The 25528-nt window shown below is 43.3% G+C and overlaps 1 protein-coding gene across 1 annotated transcript in view; it reads left to right on the plus strand.

Annotated features, from left to right (window-relative positions):
* Positions 1 to 18115: 18115 nt before the first annotated feature.
* Positions 18116 to 25528, plus strand: part of LOC145411360 (ras-related protein Rap-2a-like) — a 77973-nt gene continuing 70560 nt past the window's right edge. The window contains exon 1 of the mRNA XM_080281385.1: positions 18116 to 18310. The gene's annotated coding sequence lies outside the window, so the exon portion shown is untranslated. The remainder of the gene's footprint in view (positions 18311 to 25528) is intronic.

The raw sequence follows: 25528 nt of genomic DNA on the forward strand, positions 1-25528 counted from the left end.
GCACCCTTTGTTACCACGAGAGAGAGAGAGAGAGAGAGAGAGAGAGAGAGAGCTAATATACACCCATTACTGCCACACATCACGTCAAGTGCGGTGGCTCTGATGGATTTAATTAATTGTAATGTCCTTCTGAGAAACAGGTCTTCGAGGCTTAATAAGACTGAAGGTAATAATAATAATAATAATAATAATAATAATAATAATTAATAATAATAATAATATGAAAAACGTCTCAAATTTAATCACTCGAAATAATCAGAAATACAACTGCCAATTAATCCGCTCCCGTAACAACCCTCAAAGGAAGGTAATAATTAGGAACAAAACAACCAATTACACTGCCTAATTACGCATCATTAAGGCAGGACGAGAAGCCACTCCCTAACTGAATAACATCTTGAGGTTGTCTTAGTAAAAGGGTTAAGATTTCTCACGTCTTAAAGTTATTATTATTATTATTTATTATTATTTTTTAACATTTTAACACAGACCGGGATGGAGAGGAGGGACGCTTGCTCAGTTATATCAATGCCACCACGTGAAGGCTTCCCTCAACAGCATCCAGAGACAGAGAGAGAGAGAGAGAGAGAGAGAGAGAGAGAGAACGAAAAACCGTGAATGAAAAAGAGATATAAAAGCGAGAATAAACGAGAGGGACAGAGAAACCTTTACCCCGTACGAGGAAAAGACTCACATTCTCGAGACACTAATGCTGTTGCCCCCAAAACCTGACATCAAAGAATCCCCCAGAATTCAGTTTGTACACCGTCCTTGATGCTAACAGCCAGGAGCATCGTGTGTTGAAGGATGCTTGATTCCTGCAGCCCTTGCCAGCTCTCACATACGTTCTTCTTTAACTTGGCCCACATTATGTCCTTTTGCAGCTTATTCCACGTAACTTAGCGGCAGAAAAAGACAATACTGTGGCTCTACGCTCTTTCCATACTCTTCTTCGTGACTAGTAGCATTTTCTAGCGTTAAACTCATGCCACGACTTTGTACTGAAGATGGGGAGATGGCAATTTTAGGCCAATTTTGAGTAAAAAGGGTGTACCATGACGACCTCCCTGTAAACCCAACGACACCACGACCTGTAAAATCTCTTGTTTGACGACCTGCCTGGAGAAGTGTGTCGTGTGTCGTTAACCACTTGAAACCGATGAGGCAAATTATATCTTTTTCCTATCTTGGAATGATTTTAGTCAGCCTACGGAAACTTTTCACTCTGGAACACTTGGATATGATCTTCACTAAATCCTTCATCTTTTCTTAGCTGTGGAAAATTGTCTGGAGGTAACTGATGCTGCTAATAATAATGATGATGATAACGATAATAGTGATGATGATGATGATGATGATAGTAATGATAATGATAATGGTGATGATGATGATGATGATGATGACGACGACGATGATGATGATAATGATAATGGTGATGATGACGATAATGTTTTGATGCTAGCCTAACATGCCATCCAGTGAATTCGTTGGATGATGATGATGATGATGATGATGATGAGCCACAATCGCGACCAACAGACTGTGCAGCGCTGTGGGTGAACAAAAATATGCTGGTGACAGGAAGCAGCCTCACTCAGGAAATTCAATCACCAGGTAAAGTGACAGGAAATTTAATCAACAGGTAAAGTTACAGGTGTTTGTGTTTTCATTTTCAGACCTTTATTGTTTTCTATTTCATAAACCGATTCATCTTTAACCAACTTCACTTCTACACCTGTCATCCTACACTTCACGTCTACACCTCTCAGCCTACACTTCATTTCTACACCTCTCAGCCTACACTTCACTTCTACACATATCAGCCTACACTTCACTTCTACATCTCTCAGCCTACAGGGCTGACCCTGATCTCGTGACCTTTACCTTTGATCGTTCTGCCTCAAAATCGCATAACCTTTTTCCAGACCCAAACGCAGTACATAAGGCAGTTTTCACCCAACTCGGATCAGTTATTCATGATATATTTTACTTACATACATACATACTACATACATACAAGCATACTTACACAAATAACTACATACATAAAGACGGACTCGATCATGGCCTTCAGTGTCGCTTATAAAATCGTCTGGAGATGACAAGACTATAAAAAAGTACGTCAACGAGCTGAAGTGGTTATGGGACCTCCTCCACTACCGGACTCCCCCTCCTCCCCCCACTAAGAGACCCCCCACTGTAACTGCCACACCCCCACCGTAAATGCCAGACCCCGCAGGACCCCTTCCCAAAGTTTAAGAATCCCACTGCTACTGTAAGACCACTGAAGACCATACTATTAACTGTAAGACCCCCACACTACCACATCACACACCATCACTATACCACCACACCACACCACACCACACCACACCACACTACACCACACCACACTACACCACACCACACCACACCACACCACACCGCACCACACTACACCACACCACACTACCATTCCTGCCTTCCTTTCAGTGCTCGGCTTCCTATTTACCTGAGACGAGTGTATCAAGGTGCTTCCCTCAGGGCCTTGAAAACTCCTTCCCCCTCCTCCCCTCCCTCTCTTCCCCTCTCCTCAACTCTTCTCTCCTCACTGACCTTCTCACTCTCTCCTGCATCTCTCCTTCTCTCCATTCCCATCATTCTGTCTCTACCCAACCCTTTCCCCTCTCTCCATTCTCTTCCATTGTTTTCCTTTCTCTAACCCACCAACCTTCCTTTCCTCCAGTCCTTTTCTTCCCCTCCATCACCCTCCTCGATCCATCTTCTCTCTAGTCAGTTCCCTCCCCCAGCTCTCTCTCCTTCTCCTCCTTTCCTCCATCCCTCCACCTATCTCATCTTTTTCACCTCTCCTTCCTCATTCTCATTTCCTCATGATTCACGCGTCTCCCCTTCTCCCCATTCCTCTTCTCTCCCTCCATCTCTCCATTTTCCCCCTAAATCTTCCCCTTTCCCCATCGACCTCCCAATTTTCCCTTCCATCTTCACCTTCTCATCTTCTCTCTCTCTGCATATCCTCTCCACTTCACCCCCTTCCCTCTTCTACTTCTCCTTCTCTCTCTTTCTCTCTCTCTCTTCTCCTTTTTCTCTTCCATCCCTCCCTTTCCTCCCCGTCATCCTCGTCTCTCCTTGCATTTCCCCCTCCACCTCCCTTTCACGCTCCATCCTCCTTTCTCCCTTCCCCCCTTCCACCTCCCTCCTTCTTCATCATCCACTTCTCTCCCTGCATTTCCTTCTCCACCTCCCTTTCTCCCTCCATCCTCCATTCTCCCTTCCCCTCTCCATTCCCCCTTTCCTCCTCCATCATCTCCTTCTCTCCCTGCATTTCCCTCCCCATCCTCCCTTCTCCCACTTCCTCATCCCCAACTCCTGACAGATATTGAAGGATACAAGTCACAGCCGATCAACAGTCCAGTCACAAAGTTGTCAGGATGGAGTTTCCACCGAGTCTGCTTTCCGAAATTCAGCATCAATTATACATTCACGAGGGTCAAATATTATACTGAGAATTACTAAATCTACAATTTTTGAATTGCCGTGGATGCAGAAAAATCGCACATTTTGGTTTCAATCTATTTTTCTATCTTATCAATGTAGCTTTTTTATTTATTTTTTTTTGTCTAAAGGAATTTGACCAATTCCAAAAACTTGAATACTAAGTCGTGGCCAAATGCAACTCGACAGGCCTTAGTTACGAGGCAGCAGCGAGTCTCCTTGGTCACTAGTCAAATAAACCCTCCAGTCTGACTACATCTGGCCATTACGCGAGCCGAAAAGGGGTTACGGATCTTTCTTTGTCAGGCTTGAGTGAACATCTTTGCCAGGACCGAGTGAACAGACTATAGGCTTTACCAAGTTAGTGTTGGGATCAGTAGTTTGTGGTTGCCGGCGGTTCTCCTAACTTCGTATCGTATGTTCCCGCTTCCCGGATCCTGCCCATTGCGTGTGTCGGTGGTGGGGGGATAGAATAATTATTATGGCGAATCGATTTATTATTATGAGGATTCCTGATAGTTTCCCTTTCCAGGATATGAGTACAGAAAATCAAGAACGACGGGAATAATAAGAGTAATAATAATAATAATAATAATAATAATAATAATAATAATAATAATAAGAAGAGGTCCACTTATTAATTAAAATGGGTAAAAGACGCCGTGAATGTGTTATCAATTTACGGAACTGATGAATAATCGAAATGAATGAATGAATGAATGAGGTGTGGCTGGAGACACAGGTAACAAGGAAGACATGCACATAACCTAGACTGCACTAACTTTATCAACATGGTAGCCAAGGAAATGGTCTCTACTCCACAGGCATTATCCAACTCTCTCTCTCTCTCTCTCTCTCGTGTGTGTGTGTGTGTGTGTGTGTGTGTGTGTGTGTGTGTGTGTGTGTGTGTGTGTGTGTGTGTGTGTGTGTGTGTGTGTGTGTGTGTGTGTGTGTTCACTGGGCACTCTGCAGACAGTCCTCCTTAAGTGCTTACCTAATCCTTCTAAATCCTTCTTGGCCAACGTCTTAGAAGGAATAAAGATTAGGGACATGGATGAATTATTATTATGTATTTTTTTCCTTGATGTGTGGCTTCCGGCTTGTGGGGAAAGTAGAGGAAGGGTATTGATCAAACGATGCTGTAAGATCACTCTCTCTCTCTCTCTCTCTCTCTTCCCAACTTCCGGGAAAGACGATATGGGCTTATTTCCTCTTTTGAAGCTCACAACAACAAAGAAGACCTGCGAAGGTTTCGAGGTAAGAGACAGGTGTGAGACAGAGAGACAGGTGTGACAGAGAGACAAGTGTGGGACAGTGACAGGCGTGAGGCAGACAGATGAGAGACAGATAGGTGTGAGAGAGACAACCGTGAGACAGTTAGATGTGAGGCAGAGAAAGGCATGAGACAAAAGACCAAGGTGCGTCTTCCAGGAAAGCTTATGTTACAAGTGGCTTCATTAACTACGAAGGATCATCGTTAGCATCGTCACCACAAACGTCACATCACTGCCAGCAATCACTATTTTCTCCCTTCATACCTGTGACGTCTTATTTGCTACAATTTTCCTACCTTAGGCCGATTTTATTCAGCTTAGGAGAGACTTAGAGAGGTTAGATACAGACTTAGTTAATTCCTTCAGTAGTATATATTAACAAAATCGCTGAATAAAATCGGCAGGTGCTCGTGTGATTAAAGTAAAAACTATGTGACTAGACTAATGGGGTTTATTTTTACTGTCAATATATGCGTTATGGGTAATGTTTTTCCTATGTAGTGTGGACGCCATTTAAGTGAGAATATACGCAGTGCTCTGACGAATATCAACACTATTACCAGAACCAGACCGCTGCTACCACAACCAGTCTTAACCTACCATAACCACCCACCCTACCACAACCATCGCAGCCTACCACAACTCACTCTAACAACCACAGTCAGCACTACTGGCTATAGCCACCACAATCATAGTCAACACTACTGCCTACCACAACCAACCCTGTCCTACCACAACCACAGCCAACAACACCACCATCATTCACTGTCCTTCCCTACCCCTCGTTCCCTTCCCAGAGCTTGTCAAAAAGAGGGAAAAAAAAGTGTTGACGAGATGCACAGCTGGCAATTTTGGAACGAGGTTGTGCGGGAGGCGAGAGGGAAAATGTTATACCAATATATCATGTCCGTGGAAAGGGATCAAGCTGGATATCAAACCTAAAGCAAAATGGAGGTTAAATTCACGCAAAAGAAACCGGAGAGCACTCACAGAGCGCATCCCTCCGCAAACGTCAATGTAATTTATGATTCAATACCCAACCTCCGTCTAACGTCGATGGCAGAGGTAATTACTTCTACGATTTCAGTCCGCACTCCATTCACCAGCTCAGAGAGGGCATACCTACGCCGACGTAAAAAAAAGAAGTCCGATAACAACATTTGAGATATCTTGTCCACTCTAGGACAAGTTAGGGCAAAACGAAGATAATATATTGTAAACCTTATTTTTCGTAACAGGTAATTCGGCAGTAAATAAACACACGACAGCTGACATTCAGTAAATAAACTTTTCCAACCTCCAGTGTACATATTTATTAAACTCTGGTGGTGGGCAATGTAATTCGATATTCTAACATTTTTTCACTGATTTTTTGTTCATTCTTTTACTTTTGTTTTTTCGTGATGCACGACTTCCGGTTTCTCAACGTGGAGGGAGGTGAAGGGGAGGTGGGGAAGGAAGAGGGAGGGAGAGGGGAGATGGGGAAGGAAGAGGGAGGGAGAGGGGAGGTTGGGAAGGAAGAGGGAGGGTAAGGGGAGAATTGGGAAGGAAGAGGGAGAGGGGAGAATTGGGAAGAAGGAGGGAGGGACTGGAGAGAGGTTAGGCAGGATGGGAAGGGAAGGGGGCGTGGGGAAGGAAGGCAGGAAGGAAGGAAAGAAAAAGGGAGGGAGAACCAGGCGGTGGGATGGGAGGGGATGTGAACTGGAAAGATTGGGAAAGGGAGGGAGAGGGGAGGTGAGATGTGAGAGGGAAGGAGGAGTGAGGAATGAGGGGATGATGATGCAGGAAGAGAGGGGAGGGGGGGGGCAGGAGAGGGGAGAGAAGCTGTGACGTGAGAGGGCGAGTAGTGGGGAAGGGAGGGGGAATGAGGGTGGCTAGGGGAAGGCAGGGGAGGTTGGAAGGGACGGGAGGGAATGGGGATTGGGAAACGTAGGATAAAGGTGGGGAGGAGAGGGGAGGGAGGGTAGTAGGGGGAAGTGAGAGAAGTTGTGAAGGGGTGTGTGTGCATGACAAATGAAGTGGAGTGAGGTGGATGGAGAGGAGAGGAGAGGCGAGAGAAGATAAAGAAGTGGGAAGAGGGAGGAAGGAGGGGGAATGGAAGGAGGAGGGAACTGGAGAGGAGAAAAGGGGGGAGGGAAAGGAATAAGAGGGAGAGAATGGAAATGTGAGGAGTGGAAAGGAGAGGTGAGAGGAGCTAAGGAGAGGTAAGAGGGAGGGGAGCAGGGAGCGGGAGAGGAGAGAGGAGGAGAGAGAGCTTTGCAGATTACCTTCAGAGTGAGGCTTTGAAAGTGGTGGCAGAAACGGTGGCAGGGGAGAGAGCAGGAGTGATGGCAGGGGTGGTGGCAGGGGAGGAAGTAGGGGTGGTGGCGGGGTGGTGGTAGGGGTGGTGGCAGGGTGGTGGTAGCGATGGTGGCGGAGAGGAAGCGAAGAGAAAAAGCATTAAAATCTTGAGTATACATGAAGGTGAGAGAGAGAGAGAGAGAGAGAGAGAGAGAGAGAGAGAGAGAGGTGCGTGTATTTCATCGTTTGTGTGTGTGTGTGAGCTAAACAGTAAGGGTATGACACTGTAATTCTGCGTTTAAGTTAAGGTCTTTGCATAAATCTGTTAAGGAAATTCCCCCTCCCCCCTTAAAAAAAAATCACAAAGCATCAGTGCTGAAAATGGTAACCTGACTTCTGGTGTCTCGCGAGAGCCAGGTCGCACGTGAGCCGAATGAGGAGGAGGTGGAGGAGGAGGTCAGGTCGTGAAGGTGGCCTCTGCTTACGAGGAGAGGACGCAACTAGGACGCTATTTGCTGCTTCTGCTTCTACTGCTCTTGTGTCTGCTGCCCGTCTCTGCTACTCCTGTTTCTGCTGCCCCTGTCTCTGTTGCTTCTGTTTCTGCTGCTCCTGTTTCTGCTGCTCCTGTATCTGCTGCTCCTGTTTCTGCTGCTCCTGTATCTGCTGCTCCTGTTTCTGCCCTTCCTGTTTCTGCTCGTCCTGTTTCTGCCCTTCCTGTTTCTGCTGGGTTTTTGGCAACTCGATGGCCCATTAACCCGACAAGGCAAACACAATTAAATTCGTTCTTTAAGTTGAAGCGACATGCACCTTTCAGGGCATGGGGCACTACTAGGAAAAAAAAAAATCTGGAGAAAAGATCTAGGTCACGCTGATTTCCTTCACACACACACACACACACACACACACACACACACACACACACACACACACACACACACACACACACACACACACACACAGGGTGGGGTCCGCTACTGAAAAAAAAAAAATAATGCCTAGAGTTTAGCCTATTGAACAACGGATTTCTTCTTGTCTGACTGGCACTATATGGTTCCTAGCAAACTTTTCTTTGCAATTTATTAATCAAAATATACGATGATTTTATTTTGTGTATTTTTTTTTTTGTACTGGTATACTTTGCACCAGTAATATACTAGAGGAAAAAAATGTAATGTGTAAAATAAATAGCTCAGGAAAAGGTGCTACTACGCCTCATATTCGATTCCAAAAACAAATATGAAAAGAGAGAGAGACAGAAATGAACGATGCTTGAGAGAGAGAGAGAGAGAGCAATTACTCCTACCAAAGACAGGACGAGGGTGATAATAGGTAAGGGAAGGGATGGAGGCGACGAGAACGTCTTGTGAGGAGGATAATGAAGGGAGGAAAGATCAAGCAAGATTGGAGGAGGAGGAGGGGAGCTGATGACAATGATAATGATGATGATGATGATGATAGAGAGAGAGAGAGAGAGAGAGAGAGAGAGAGAGAGAGAGAGAGAGAGAGAGAGCTTTGACAGAACGGTTTTGTTATAACTTTCCCTGCACCACACATCCACGAAAGGACCAACAAGTATCACTGTTTGCTTTCCTTTGTACTCCCTTCCTATCCTTTCATCTCCCCTCCCCTCCCCTCCACTCCACTCCACTCCCCTCCTTTCCCCTCCCCTCCCCTCCTCTCCGTTATTTACACCCATTTTCGGGCTTACAGTGACCCAGAAGAGGAAACGCTGATAGTTTATTTTCACTTGGTTTATATTTCAATGACAGTCGGACGAACATCAAACATACATGAATACCCGGATTTGTCACTGGATTAAACCCTGTCAATCCCCGTAAATCTGGCCGTTAATCATGACTAATGTACATGTATAACTGATGAGACAGACCAGGAGAGTGTATGTGAAGGAGGTGGAAGGGGGAGGCGAAGGGAGAGATTGAGGGTGGGATGGTGGGACTGATAACTGTATGCGTGCGTGTGTGTGTGTGTGTGTGTGTGTGTGTGTGTGTGTGTGTGTGTGTGTGTGTGTGTGTGTGTGTGTGTGTGTGTGTGTGTGATTCGCTCCGGTGGCCCAGATGGAGACAGGAATACCTAGGACTTTGTATGCCTTTCGTAAAAACTTTATTTTTGTGTGTGTAACGCTGTACGACAGTTTATTTACTCAATTTGTATGGGTGGAGTTTTTCTGATTGCCAACGCTCGAGTCCGCCTGTGAGCGTACGCCCGTGTGTGTGTATGTGTGCGTCCCTGAATATGTGCTTGTGATCCGTGCGTGCGTGTGCGTCCGTATGTGTGACTCTGAAATTAGGGCAGGCTGGATGCTTTGGGGGTCAAGCAGTCTACTCACGCGCCAGTAGACAGCGTGACACACTCTCGCACTCCAATTTATGTCCTAACTGCAGTTGCGTTGGGCACCTCTTATATTTCCAGGAGAGTCTAGGCTCAGTTAAATGAGGTTATGCGGCCAGGCTGGGTCTAAATAATACTGGCGTGGTTATCCTGGGAGATGATAACTTGGAAGGCTCTGCTAGAATGGCTTAAGGTTCAGCAATAAGCCACTCGCCACACTTGTGCTCTAATACCCACCGTCCTTACTGTTATTTTGGAGAGAAAAAAAATATACACGATTGATGTAATGGTATAGTCGCTTTTATTTATTTATTTATCTTTTTTTATTTTTTGGCGGGGGGTGGGGGGTGGGAGAGCACTGACAACTATTTATGATAATTTTCAAAACAGCAAGTATTTTCCCGCAACAGTTCAGATTCTTTCTCGCGACGACCACTCTTCCTCAGGCCAAACAAGACACTCCTCACACTGCCACATTTCACACTGCTACACCTCACAATGCGGCCCCTAAAAATACACACACCTCACCCTAACACACTACACTACCACACTTCACATTGCTACACCTCTCAATGCGGGTCCTAATATTACACACACCTCACACTGCCACACTACACTCTCACACTGCCACACCTCCTGTTTCATACTACAGGGAGATTTCTGTGACACCCTGCAATATAATCAAAAGTTTGTACCTACCAAAAAAAAACACGAGACAAAGTGATACGGTTTACAATTATAACGACGTAAATTTCCAGTGTCAATGAACCATAAAGTAGCCTACATGACGATGATGTTGATGATGATGATGATGATGGTGGTGGTGGTGGTGGTGGTGGTGGTGCTAGTGGTGATGGTGGTGGTGGTGGTGGTGCTAGTGGTGGTGGTGGTGCTAGTGGTGATGGTGGTGGTGGTGGTGCTAGTGGTGATGGTGGTGGTGGTGGTGGTGGTGTGAGTGATGATGATGATGATGATGATGATGATGATGATGATGATGATGATGATGATGATGATGACGACGATGATGATGAGAGAGAAGAAAAAAAATCTGCATATCTTAGCCAACGAAAGAGGGACTAATGAAACGCATGACAAAAAAAAAAAAGTTAAAAATCAGCATATATCAACGCAGCCAAGGAAAAAATAATGAACCGTGAAAAAAAAATAAAATAAAAATCACAAGAGGCTTTATTACCCATTAGAGGAAAAAAAAAAAACACCGTAACGAGCATGAAAAAGCAAAATAAAGAGTAAAAACACATCACACTAACGAAAAAAAAGAAGTGTATAAAATCTATCGTATTTATATATTAGCATACATTAAAACAACGAATGATACAGAAATCGACCACAGAGAAGGGAAAAAAAAATCTGTATATATTATTCAGCGAAGGAAAAAAAATTTAGCCCAGAAATAAAGACGAAAAAAATGCATATAATAAACAGCCAAAAGAAAAACAACCCAGAAAAAAGTTGAAAAATATGTGAAAAATTGCGGCCTTGCTTATATAATGGGGAAAGGGAATGGGTAAACAAATTAAGGAGGGAAATTAATGAGAGATTCCCAGCGCCTGACTACCCGGAAGTGGCCTGTGCACCCGGAAGTGACTCGCCGGAAGTGTGTGTGTGTGTGTATGTGTGTGTGTGTGTGTGAATAGTGGCAGTGATAGGGAAGTGACAAGTTTGCTGGGAAGTGACATGAAGTGAGGAAAGTAGCAGGGGTTGGCAAGTGACAAGTTAAGGGCTAGAAAGTACCTTGTCTGCCAGGAAGTGATTGATTGGATGAGTGGACGGTGGCAGAGGTAGGGAAGTGACAAGATACAACAGATCTGGGAAAGTGACCAGACTGCCAGGGAAGTGACCGAGCTAAAGTATGGACAGTGACAAGAGTTGCGAAGTGACTGGAAGGAAGTGTAGGCATTGGTAAACATATATATCTCTCTCTCCATCTCCCCCTCTCTCTCTCTCTCTCTCTCTCCTTTCCTCCCCCCTTCCCACTCTTCCCTTCACACTCTTTCCTTGTTTCTCTTCCATTCCCTCCTTCTCCCCGACTCAAGCCTTTGGAAGCTTAAAAAGCAAAAGGAAGATTAGTAAGAAAAAGAAGTTTTGTGGTAAGCTCACTCTGGAATTATGTTTTCTGAGAGTGATAATTGTAAAATGTTATAGTCTGTTCCATTTTCTGTTTGCTGCACACACGCACACGCATACGTAAATACATACATACACACTATATACATGTACTTATAAACCTCTCTCTCTCTCTCTCTCTCTCACACACACACACACATTTATGCCATATATATATATATATATATATATATATATATATATATATATATATATATATATATGAATCATCTTATATAGAACTGCCAAAAATTTAATATCTTCGCAATTTTCCTTTACTTTGAGTCTCATTACTCCAGATTCGTATCACCTCATTACTGTATCCTTCCTCCCTCCATTACACTGCAGTCCCCCCTTACCCAAGTCCCTCTCTCGTCGCCCCCTCACCCGCAATGCAGCTCCCTCACTCACATGTCACATCGCTGTGCCCCTCACCTATATCCCTTACGTACATTGCAGGCCCCACCACCCACACTCCCCGTTAAAAGTCCACACTGGGTTTCAATAGTTGAGTGTGTGTGTGTGTGTGTGTGTGTGTGTGTGTGTGTGTGTGTGTGTGTGTGTGTGTGTGTGTGTGTGTGTGTGTGTGTGCGCTGAGAGTTGCTGATTACAGGAGATGGAGGGAAGGGATGACAATATTTCTCATCAGCAGAAACGTATTATGCTTTTCCAACGCTTCCAGACATGCTTTTGACATCAAATGATTTTTGCACATGTTTTTCAAATTTTCTGTAATGAAAATGTAATCGTTACTGACGTAATCATATCAAGTGTAGCAAACAAACATCGAACTTCATAACTATGTGATATCTGAACCGACGAATAATGAGTATGATATACTATATATATATTGCATACATGCAATGTATGTATGCATGCATGTATATATTTTTGTATGTATGCATGTACGTATGTATATAATAGTATGCTTTCCCACTCCACTTCTGGCTGACACTGTAACTGATGTAATTTAAGTGCTCCCCCCCTCTCTCTCTCTCTCATTTTTTAGCTGAGGAGAAGGTGGAACGAAGCACCTATGTCATTTAGGATACAACCCTATAGTAGATTAACCTCGACCACCTGTATGGTAAAAAAAATTCAAACTATTCCAAAAACCATTCCCAAAATTTCCCCGAAGTCTGTGTTATTCCATATGAAAAGAGTCAATATTGCATTCCATTGCCATTCAACAACAACAGATTACCTGGACTACGTTGCAAAGTCACCCGATGTGTATTGATTAACTGCAACTGTTGGCGTTAACCTTGAACCGTAAGGCAAAAAAGTTCAACGCATGGTGCAGGACAGACAGCAGAGAGAGGCCATGTTGAAGCTTTTTTCTTTCTTTAATTTTTCATAATTCTAAGGCTCCCATGACTCACTTTCAGCTGCATAAAATCGTCTGGCTTAAGCTGGATTCGAATAACACGTGACAGCTTTAACTCAGATGCTGCTATGATAACCTTACAGCTGAATGAAATAGCTTTAGCCTGAGGAGGATTTCAGAGTGTGTTAATGACGATCGTATTATGTCACTCTCAGCTGAATAAGATGCCCTTGTGTCTGTAGGAATAGAATACTAGAGTTGACGCGACCTTGAGACGGTTAACCAACTAAATACTTCCAAACACTCTAGACCATTCAATTCGAGGATGACAAATTATTATATTCTTACCCTCAAAATATATTACTCAACTTTATGAATAATTAATGAAGGGCGTATCCAACTCGGTTTCCAAAACTCTCCTAAGATGAATAAAATGTATTTAAAAAGTTCTTAGCGATTACCACACTACCACAATACCATCATCGCTACTGCCACCACCACCACCATCACCACTGCATCATCACCAGCACGCTAATACTACCACTAATACTGTCATCACCACCACTACCACAAACACCACCATCACCGCTACTACTGACCTACCCACCTCTGTATCAGCACTTACACTCCCACCATCATCAGCATCACTACCACCATCAGATGCACTTCTACTACCACCACAACAACTACCATCACCACAACTACCTCCATTATCATCACTCCTCTACAAAAGAGAACATCAACTTAACCACAATTCCACGTAGTAACAGACGAACAAAAAGATAGCAGCCTCAGTCACACACACACACACACACACACACACACACACACACACACACACACACACACACACACACACACACACACTCTCTCTCTCTCTCTCTCTCTCTCATTCCCAGGGTCCGCATACCTGCCGACAAATGCTGGCAATTAAGGAGATGAAAGGTGTGATTAATGGACTTGTCACTGCCAACAATTACACGCTGGGATCCGTCTGTGTTGCAGGACGGGATCAAATTTACTTGAAAGGAAAAATAACTTCGCTTTTTAACAAGAGAAAACACTATACTTCTTTCACACACACACACCTGGCCCAGATTTTCGTTAATTAGCAGCTTCTTTCACACAGTTCGAGAGAGTGTATAGGTTAACTCTATGGCTGTACTTCCTTTTTCACAGTAATTCTTCGTGACTAGCATCAGAGTCCATTCTTAGTCTCTTGTTACAGTCCAGCATTCCAGATAGATAGATGTCTGTTTTAGGGCAAGTTGGAGTAAAAAGAGTATAGCTGACACATACTAATTTTTTTCTTGTCCTTGGTATATAGGCAGGAATGATTAGGAGCAACAGAATGGACATGATACCTTTTTTTGGCCCATCCCTCGTATTCTCCTGACAATGCCATTATATTACTACCTTTCAGCTCACCTTTTACATAATTCCTATATTTCGGGTCGTTTATACTAGAGGATTGTGTGGACTAATCATTATCTACTTACATTAACCCATTATCACTGGTTGCATCCATTGTTACGATCGTTCTGAATATCGTCAGGCATCAACTTATCTAAATGGCATCCGCTAAATACAATGAATAGTGTGCGTGAGAGAGTAGTTTGAGTGACTCGTCAACTGAGGATGACGCACTGAGGGGTTGCGTGGCTGCTCATAGTTTATTACACACACACACACACACACACATACACAGATTTACGTTTAATCCTGAAGTCACATGCCAAACACAAACAAGAGAATAATCCCATCCCCCTTCCCTCGTCCCACCCTCCCCGGCGCGTGTGTTCAGTGATAAAACGCAATCCTCCCAACAATAAAAGCTGAAAGAATCTCACAGTGCCCACAACCATTACCTGAAAACACCTGACTTTCTGGTATACAAGCAGTTCGTGCATATAAATCTCCCCCCGCATCAATCTGACGAAAACAGCCACAGGTCAGGGATTCCGCAGAAAGCCAGACAATATTATCGCTCCAGGAACCAGCCCAGCACGACAGCACGACGTAACAACAAGAGATTAAAAAGAATAGCTTCCTGGTACGTGCCTGGGGAAGATCTTATGAGTCAGAATAAAAAGAGACGAGAGAGAAGTGTTGGGTGGGATAGAGAGACAAGTTAAAGCTTGAATTCTTTATCTCTTACGTTTCAAGCTGCACAAAATCCATCTTTAGAGTCTGTGTAGCTGGAAAAAATTAAAGAAAATAAAGAAATCTAACTCTACCCTCTCTCTCTCTCTCTCCCACCCAACATTCCCACTTGTCGTAATGGATAATCTACAACGGACGAGGTAAGATCGTCAAAAAAAAAAAAAAAAAAAAAAAAAAAAAAAATCGAAATTGCTATCAGGTAAATGAGATCAGTCAGACAGATTATGTGATTCAGAAAAAAGGTGACATAAATTGCGGTAAGTTTAATGAGTCAAAAATTACCATCAGTTTTCTCTTAGAACACTGATTTGATTTTTGCACGAATGATGAAATAATGAAGTTACGATCCATTTCACTGGGTACTTTGCTAATAGTTCGTCTTCTTTGGTGGTTTCCTATTTTTTATATTCCCGTCGACTTGTAAAACTGAGAAACAGGATTATTATTATTATTATTATTATTAAGATGATGATGATGATGATGATGGTAAGCAAATCAGGATGTGGCATCGTCCCATACCTCTTGTTCTTCGTGAAAAAATAATTATTAGTTACAAGGAGAATATCATAGCAAGGTCTGTCGCGAATCTCAATTCAGTGTCACAAATGAGGGTTGAGGAAGTTCCCTAACACATCTTCCTAAGCGATTTATTTAGCTTAGTCCTTACCATCCAGTTCTGCCTGTTCAGTAAAAATAATGTACAAAAGGATAATAATCACCCATATCCTAATACACACACACACACACACACACACACACAGAGGCAAACCTAGTCACATAAAAGTATACACAAGCTACCTGAATCTCCCCATCCCCCTATTTTTCGCCTCTTTCTTTTTTTCTCCCCCTCTCTCTCTCTCTCTCTCTCTCTCTCTCTCTCTCTCTCTCTCTTTCTACCCGATAACCCGACACAGTGACACATCAAAAGTCGCAGGAAAATGAAACAGAGAGAGAGAGAGAGAGAGAGAGAGAGAGTCCTAGGAAATCAAGGACTCGCGCAATTAAGGCTTAAAGTTGTCCTCCGCAGAGTGTTTACAAAGGGTCGGCACGCTATCGATTGGAGAGGGACGCCTTCACGTGGTGGCACTGATATAAGCGCCCGGTGGAGCTGCCAGGCTGTACAAACGTCCCTCAACTCCCTCCCTATCCCTAAAAAGGAGGATGGTGGACTGCAGGAGAAGGGAGGGATAATTTGAGCCCGCAGTCCACCAGGTTCACATTCAGATGAACCTGGGGCTACATTTACTACTACTACTACTACTACTACTGCTACTACTACTACTACTACTACTACTGCTACTACTACTACTACAGAGTCGGTTTGGCAAAGGTTCGAATCTCCAAAATTTCTAAGAACGTAGCCAAAACAAGACACATTTGAAGTTACTCTTGGCCTAAGACTTTTTTTCTTTTTTTTTGATGGGTAGGTAAGAGAAGCAGAAAGAAAAAAATAAAGACAGGAGAGAGAAAATGTCTTGAGGAGAGAAGAGAAAGAAAACAGACAGGAAGGGACAGAAACGGGATAAAAATGAAAAAAGAAATCAAAGGGAAAAAGAAAAAAACAGATCAAAAGGAGGAGACCAAGAGACAGAGAAAGAGATACAGAGGAAAGAAAACAGACTGATAGAATTAAACAGGGAGAAATAAGGAAAAAGAAACAGGAGACAAAGTAAAAACAGAAAAATACGGGAAGAGAAGGCAAACTATATACAAAAACAGAAGAAAAGAGAGAGAGAGAGAGAAAAAAAAAGAGACAATATTCCTCGCTTACACACCACACCATAGTGACTAACTCTCTCTCTCTCTCTCCCTCTCTCTCTCTCTCTCATATTTGTCTAACAGAAAGAGGGGGGAAAAACAAAATGAGAGATGGGGGAGAAAGATAGGATACAACGAAAAGAAAATGGGGGGAGAAACACATGAAGCATACACGAAGAAAGAGAAACAAAGAGAGACTTAGAGACAGAATACTCTCTCTCTCTCTCTCTCTCTCTCTCTCTCTCTCTCACCCATTAGTCCGTCACCCTCAATTTACGAACGATAGCACTGACGAAGCAACCGTAAATGCATCAAAGGCCTCACTCCGCTAAAATGGGGCAAGAATTATGACAACAGGGAGGAGGGAGGGATTGAATAACTGTCCTGGGGTGGAAGAATAGGTAGGTGGAATGTGTGTGTGTGTGTGTGTGTGTGTGTGTGTGTGTGTGTGTGTGTGTGTGTGTGTGTGTGTGTGTGTGTGTGTGTGTGTGTATGGAGTGGAGGCTGATCTAGAGTATCTATCTACCTATATATCTACTGTATACATATTTAGATATATAAAGATACATAAATATGGATAGATAGATAGATAGACAGATACAGATAGTTACAGACACACAGACAGGCAGATATATGTAAAGAGTTAGACAGACAGATAGACAGATAAACAGAGACAGATACAGCAGTGATAAAGATGGACACATTGAGAAAACAGAGATGAGGATGAAGGACTAAGCAACAAGGTGGTAAAGGGTTAAGGGAGAAGAAGGAGAGGCATAACGAGGGAGAAGAAAATATTACCAAAACAGGTGTTACAGAGACAGGAAGATGTGTTTTCCTCCAGTTATTATCACCACTCGCTTTTATTTTCCTATTTCAGTTCCTACGCCTTGTCTAATCACGCTTTTCTTTATTTTCCTGAAATCTCGCCTCTTACGTCTTTCCTATGTATGATTTTGTATGTTTTCCTGCTCTGTTGGCTTTCATCGCCCTTCCTGTCTAAGGTGAGGAGAGGAAATAGACAGCCTCCTAAGCTTACGAGGTCTGGAAAGCCTATAAGTTTATATTAGATAGCCACCTAAGCTTGTAAAAAGGGGTAACAGATCTTAACGGAATGAGAAGAGGCGCTAGGACAGCCTCTTAAATGAATGAGAAGAGGTCCTACAGAGCCTTCAAAGCCTACGAGAAAACCGTCCAGAGGCCCCCCCCCTCAAGAAGGCCTCTGGAACCCCCTGCCCCCCCCCCTCTCCTGGAAGCTATATAAAGGAGCGCCTGGCTGGGATCGCGTCAGTTCCAGCGTGACTCGTGCCGTGAACAGTCGTAGCAGTGAGGGGGCCCGCTTCGTCCCGCTCTCCGGTGCCTTGGAAATTATAACTCCTCCTGCTGTTCTAAGGTGAAAAATTCTTCTAACGTAAGTCTAGCGTGCGTGAGATGACCGATTAGGCGTCCTTGTGTCCGTGGCGTGCAAGGACCGTGTTTAAAACTGGCCACGTCAAATTCCAGCCTTCCTCCGTGCCGCAACCAGCGACTCCTGTATAAGGTAAGAAAACATGTGATTCTGTTCTTGGTCGTTCACTTACCCCGATTCGCTTAAGACCAACCAGCTTCCCTCAACCAGGATCTGCAAGTGCATGAAAGATCCTCGCCTGGCTCTTGCAGGCGAAGTTTCTGCAGCCCCCGTCCCTTCTTTGCCCTTACTGGAAAAATAATCATGTACCTTCCTTTTCTTCCATGATCCTCCTAGAAAAAGATATCTTAGTCACGGCAGGGGTAGTTCGGGAGTGTATCTGAATTTTTATCTCGATCTGCACCGTTTTTTTTTATTTTCTGTCCTTGGTTACTATTACATATTTCTTTGTACTGTTGTTGCTTTTGACTTTATTTGCTTTTATTGTTCATGGGTAATTTTTATTGTTTTATTTTCATTTGTTTGAATTGTAACTGGATTATCTTATGTTTCGACTTTTCATTTTCGTGATTAAATTTTCCTTTTGGGTCCGGATTCCTTTTTTCTGTAGCTTGTTTTAGGGTATGTTTTTTTTTGGTATTTTTTTCCCTGAGTTTGTTCTTGGTCTCCACTTTTTGGATATTATGTTTTTATTAGTGACCCAATTTTCCTTCCTGGCTCCCTATTTTATGTTTAATGGGTTTTTTTCATTGGCGTCTCTCTCTCTCTCTCTCTCTCTGTGTTTTAATCACTGACCTTATTTCTGGTCATCAATTTACTCTTGTTTCCTTCGTCCCTTTTATTTTTTTTGGTCTTTTTTTTTTTTTTTACTTAGTTTCATTATTGCTTATTTTTCCCTGACGTCATTGCTCCTCTTTCCGCTTCATTTTTTTTTTTTTTTTTTTTTTTTTTTTGGCTGGTCTTAATGTTAATTTTGATCCTATTCTCGATCTTTTCCATTTTCTTGTTCCTATTTCTGAAAGTAAGGGAAAAAAATTACAAAGAGAATGATTGTGTTCTGCTTGGCTTTCTTCGTTTTTTTTTTCTTCTGTTCTTCACTCTGGAGGACTCTAACGAAAATATAACAGGGAGAACAAGTGATAGTGAACTTCATACTCCTTTCTCACGAGATTTGTATTAACTGTTCGCATGCTTTTCCTCTGAGCCTCTTAATTTCTGGACGCAGGAGAAATGTGGTAAAGGTGTAGGATTGGAGACAGGTGCAAAAAGTCTTCAAACACACACACACACACACACACACACACACACACACACACACACACACACAACCAAGAACAGCAGGTATCCAAGCAATAAAGGAAAGATTTAAGAACAGGTCTACTTCGAGTTTCTTGCATAAATAATTAATAGTTTGCGTGGAAATAAACTCAAGGAAAGAGGTACTGAAATTCTCTTACGTAATGTCTCCAAGAAGATAGTAAGGTGCTGTGACAGTACATATTAAGACTGTAAATAATAACAAATCCCAAAGCTAAAATATATAAAAATATATATAAAGGTAATTTCAAATCAAATATTAGTGGGAAGTCTGAAAACGTAATGGAAAAAAAAACCAATTTAATAAAACTCGGAACAAATTCGAAATGAAGAGTAAGAATAAATTGGAGTGCGAAACCTCGAAGGAATTTGTGTTATGGAGTTTGAAGGCAATTAACATAGAGCAGATTACTAAGTCACAACGTAAATTATAATAAGTCTCGAGAATTAAATGTTAGGAAATCAGTATAATCAGTCAACAGTGTGGTTCCTTATCTACCACGTATGGCCTTATCTCACGTAATGACTTTATTGGGAAGACATAACCGGGGAGGATAATGCCCTTAACGGTAGGCCTGCAGCTTTACACGTCCCCAGCACTGATAAGACCGATGCCATACACAGCAGATAAGCCGACACGTTGAGGCCACACGGTTTCTTAATCTTCACTGCTCTTATCGGCCTTACTGACAAAGAGATATCATGCTTCGAAACCCTCTGAGCCCGGGGGTCTCTTTTTCGTTTTATTTTTGTCATCTCCTGACTATGATACCTGAGTTTGGATAGATTTCTTTTGAGGGGGGGGGGATTAGATGTGTCCTTAAGTCCTTTGTAGTGCAAGAGATGGTGCCGGAGAGGGACGCCTTCCCGTGGTAGCACTGATATGAGGGGACACATCCAGTGCCTTGATGTACAACACGTCCCTCATCTCACTCCCTATCCCCCGAAAGGAGGCTAGTGGACATCTGAAGAAGGGTAATTTCAGCCTGAAGTCTACTGGGTTCACATTACAGAACCTACTACTTCTACTACAACTGCTACTACTACTACTACTCCTCGTCCTCCTCCTTCTACTACAAGAGACCCTTTGTAAGATGAATAAAATCTTCTGGTAGCAGCAGAGCACGTTAAAATGGACGACACTCGATTTTCAGGGATTAAATACTGACTGAGCGTAATCTTCGTCTTTTTATTTCCGGTACTTAAGTCAGACGAGAGAGCACCACCTCAAAGCTGATTCAAATTGAGGGATGACTTGTGATCTGTTGCTACTAAGGTTCTCGGTAGCATGTTCTAAGATTCAGTGCATCGTGTGTGTGTGTGTGTGTGTGTGTGTGTGTGTGTGTGTGTGTGTGTGTGTGTGTGTGTGTGTGTGTGTGTGTGTGTGTGTGTGTGTGTGTGTGTGTGTGTGTGTGTGTGTGTGTGTGTGTGTGTGTGTGTGTGTGTGTGTGTGAGAGAGAGAGAGAGAGAGAGAGAGAGTTCGCTTTGCGTGTGTTAGTGCGGAGTGAATATGTACAGTATGCGTGTGCGTACCAAAGCAACACACTTTTTATTCAGCGTGAAAAAGAGAACGCACTGTACGCACTGCAGGCGGTACTGTGTCGCGTTCCGGAGTACAGAATTTGCATTTAGTACATACACAGCAACGCTTTGAGATGGTAATGAGTCTTAGTTGAAATAAATGTCCTTGGTGCGATATTTTGCGAGGACGGAACTAAAATGAAAAAAAAAAAAAACGTATAAGCTTTCCCACATATACACAGACCATAAAACGTACTTGCCACACACACACACGCACACACACACAAACACACACACACTTAACTGCACAAGGACCCTGAGGAATACTACTCTCGATATATCGTCAAGACGCGGCACACTACGGGTAGAGAAGGTCATTGTGTGTGTGTGTGTGTGTGTGTGTGTGTGTGTGTGTGTGTGTGTGTGTGTGTGTGTGTAAGTATTTTTTCCACTTATTTTTCCACTTGCCCGAATTCCCTTGATCTCACCCTCTGCTGCAATCTCCTAAACTCTCTTCCTTTTATCTTTTCTTCCATCTATTTTTTTCCTCTCTTCTCTCCACGCTCGCAGTCTCCATTTTCTCCAGTCTCTTCGCATTGTCTCCACCACCCCGCTCTCCACCATACCTCTCTCTCCCCACCTCCTCCCCACCACCACACCTTATTTTTCCCCACCACTTTGTACAGGTTCATTCTCTTACCTATGAGCCTACTTTGTTTCCTTCTTCCTCTCCTACCCTCATTTTCCTACTACCTTCTTCTCTCCCCCTCTCTCTCTCTCTCTCTCTCTCACACACACACACACACACACACACACACACACACACACACACACACACACGCACATTACAGCCCCCACTGCCAAAGCATGTATAAGCCTCTTCGGGTCTGGCTGGAATAAGGAAGGCGGTGGTCTGGTAGCATCATCATAACCTCAATAAACACACCACGTAATGCAGACTGAGAAACTGTAGCGCTAGTGTTAGAAATACGTAGATGAAGATAGATAAATGAATGAGGAAATGGATACCTATCTATCTATCGAGTGTCCAGTTATAAGAGGGGTGAACAGGATCCGGAAGCAGGAAACTGAACACACACACACACACACACACACACACACACACACACACACACACACACACACACACACACACAAAATGCTTGGACAGACAGACAACAAACAACAACGTCATTAGTATTCCTCTTCCCTCCTTACGCAAGTCCGCACATATATATATATACAAATTTTCCTTTTTCACTCTCCTCTTCTCTCTCTCTCTCATATTCTTTTTTTTTTGCCACTCCTTTTATGCACACCAGGATGGTAATTTTTCCCCCTAACATTCTTCCTTTTGTGCACAATTCACATGCATTTCATAGCACAATTCCACGTCTCTCTCTCTCTCTCTCTCTCTCTCTCTCTCTCTCTCTCTCTCTCTCAGACAGTTCTTGCCCTTATACTGCAATTTTCATTCCTGTTCCCCCTCCCTACACAAGACATGAATGCCACACCACCATCTCATTTACTTCTTTTTCTTCCTCGTGTTATGTGCCATTCTTGCACTTCTAGACTTTTATTTCCCTCTCATATTGTGGTTATTATTTTTCCTTTCCTGCGCAGAACCTTACCCCCCCCCTTTCTCTCTCTCTCTCTCTCTCTCTCTCTCTCTCTCTCACGGCACCTGATCCCCACCATCATTTGTTTCAGCCCACCTGTTCGTCTCTGTAGGTTGCTGGAGATCTGAGAGGAAAGGGCGGGGGTGTCCGATGAATTATATGACTATTGGATAAAGAGGAGATTAAGCAGAAGGGAGAGTAAAGGAGGGGAAACAGAGGGAGGAAAAGAGGAGAGTGAACGAGGAGACAGAGAGGGATAGAAGATATAGGAGGGAGAGTAAAGAAAGAGAGATGGAGGGAGGAAAAGAGGAGACAAAGAGAGGAAGCGGAAAAACGAAGAGATGGTAAACAGGATGCAGAGGAAAGACAGGAAAGAATGGAAGGGAGGAAAGAGGATGGGAGGCTTCAAGTGAATTACGTTGATGCTGACAAAAGAGGAGATGTAGGAAGGGAAAGAGGAAAGAGGAAGTGGAAGGGAGAAAATAGGAGAGAACAGGAAAGGAGGGGATGGGAAAGAATAGGACCTGCAGACTGAGTGACACTGTTGCTGGTTAGAGATATAGAGAGTAAAAAAAAAAAAAAAGAAGAGTAAAGGAAAAAAGAAATGTGGAGACACGGCAGAGGAAAGGAAACAAGAGTAAAGAAGACAGAAGACATGGGAATGAGAAAAACAGGAAAGCACAGGAGAAAATGGAAAGTTCCGAGTGAGTTATGTTGTGGTTAAAAGGGGAGATGTAAAGAGAGCGAGGAGAGTAAAAGAGAAGAGAAGACAGGAGAAGGGAAAGAAAAGGAGAAGAAGGAGGTGAAAGAAAGAGGAGATGCGATAGAAACTGCAAAAAGAATTAGGCTGATGCCAGCTAAAGAAGGGATGTAGGGAGGAGGAGAGGAGAGGACAACAGAAGAGAGGGATAGAGGGAGAAGTGGAGAGAAAAGAGAAGAGAGAAACAAGAGAGTAGAGGAAGGGAAAGACAGACAGAGGACAGGGGAAGAGGAAGAAGAGGAGGGAGAAAGAATACAATACCAGCATGTGCAAAAGTATGAGATGCGGGAGATTCTGGGCCTTTCGGTGACTTCCCTTGGTGTGGTGTGGTGTGGTGTGGGGGAGGTGATTTAGTATGGCGTGGTGTGAGAGGGTGTGTGGCTTCGCTAAATCCGTCAAAGGCTACAGGAGATAAGCACCTCGTTTCCGAAAATCATAAGTGAGAGACAGACGGACAGTTTTGCTCCTAGAAATACTATCACACCTAAAAAGACGCCATATTATAAACTTATTTCATGTGTTTTTCTCCCACTAATGTTACCCTTTACAGCGCATTTATTTTTATTAGACAAAGATCGATCGGAATAGTAACCAAGGAGACTCCCTGCTACGCCATAACTGGGGCTCATCGAATTCTTTGCATCTACGACTTACTATTCAATTATTTTGGAGTGGCACAGTTCCCTCAGGTGAAAATAAACAGACTATAGTAATTTTCAGAACACACACACACACACACACACACACACACACGGTTCATTCCCTGCACCCACAACCATATTTCACAGTTCCCCCTTTTGCCATGTATCTGCTGGGTGAAGAGGAGAGAGAGAGAGAGAGAGAGAGAGAGAGAGAGAGAGAGAGAGAGAGAGAGAGAGAGAGAGAGAGAGAGATGGATGAAGGGCGACAAATGACCCAAAGACAGAAGAGGAACAGGAGATAAGAAACCAAAAAATTGGAAACTGGAAAAAAAAGGCGAAATAAGTAAAGAAGCCTATGTTAATATACTCAAATAAATAATAAAAATAACAAAAAAGAATAAAATAACAGCAACAAAACTAACTTTACTTTTCATGCCTTCTATTGACGATTTTATTCAGCTACAAAGACGATTTATTTATTTACTTATTTACTTATTTACCTCTTTATTCTTAACTGGAAAAACTGCATAAAACTTTACTTAACCCCGTCACCAATAAAGCCCAATGTAACAGCTGATAAAAATCGTCTGGTGACCGCATTATTAAAAAAAATCTATACGGCTGAGTGGGCCAAATTAGTCTTTTTTTTTTTATTTGTGTGACATGACCATAAAACTAAAAAATGTGGTCGAAATAATCAGCGAAAATTAAGGAGAAGCAGGACTGCCATGTTACAGGTCCACTGTCGTTGTTAATTCACGGAGCTTATTTTTATTTTTATTTTCGGGGGGGGAAGGGATAGGAGGGGAGAGAGAAATGAGAGACAGAGGGATGCTGATGGGAGGAGAGAAAGACTGGGAGGGGTGGATGAGGGAGAGGGGGGAGGTGAGGTGAGGGGTTGAGGATGATAGGGTGAGAGGAAGAGAGCGATGAGGATGGGGAGGGGAGGAGGGTGTAAGAGGTAGGGGAAAGCTTGGGTAAGAGGGAGAGAAAAGGGGGTGGAGAGAGAGGAGAGGGGGAAGGAGAGGGAAGGGGAGATAAGGAGGGAGGTTGACTGGGAAGGAAGAAAGTGAAATCCGGGGAGAGGGAAAGATGATGGAGAGAGGGAGGGAGAATGGGAAATATGGGAAGAGGGAGAGATGACGAAGGAAGGAGGATATAGAAGGAAACAGGGAGACATGAGGAAACAGGGAGAGGATGAGGGAGAGAAGGAAAATAGAGGGTGGAGTGAAAAAAGAGAGGGAAGGGAAAGAGACCGTGATGATTGAAGGAAAGTATATATTAATGAGAAAAAAAAAACACACACACACACACACACGTAGAGAGAGAGAGAGAGAGAGAGAGAGAGAGAGAGAGAGAGAGAGAGAGAGAGAGAGAGAGACAGACAGACAGACAGAGAGGAGGCAGCATGGTAAAGAACAGAGGTAAATAAGAGATGATGCAATACTCGAGGGAAAAATACTTGACAGGGAACTGGGTGTTTGCATATGAG

This window comes from Coenobita brevimanus, chromosome 89 (assembly GCF_032717465.1).
Source record: "Coenobita brevimanus isolate Jiangsu-jjx chromosome 89, ASM3271746v2, whole genome shotgun sequence".
Lineage (NCBI taxonomy): Eukaryota > Metazoa > Arthropoda > Malacostraca > Decapoda > Coenobitidae > Coenobita > Coenobita brevimanus.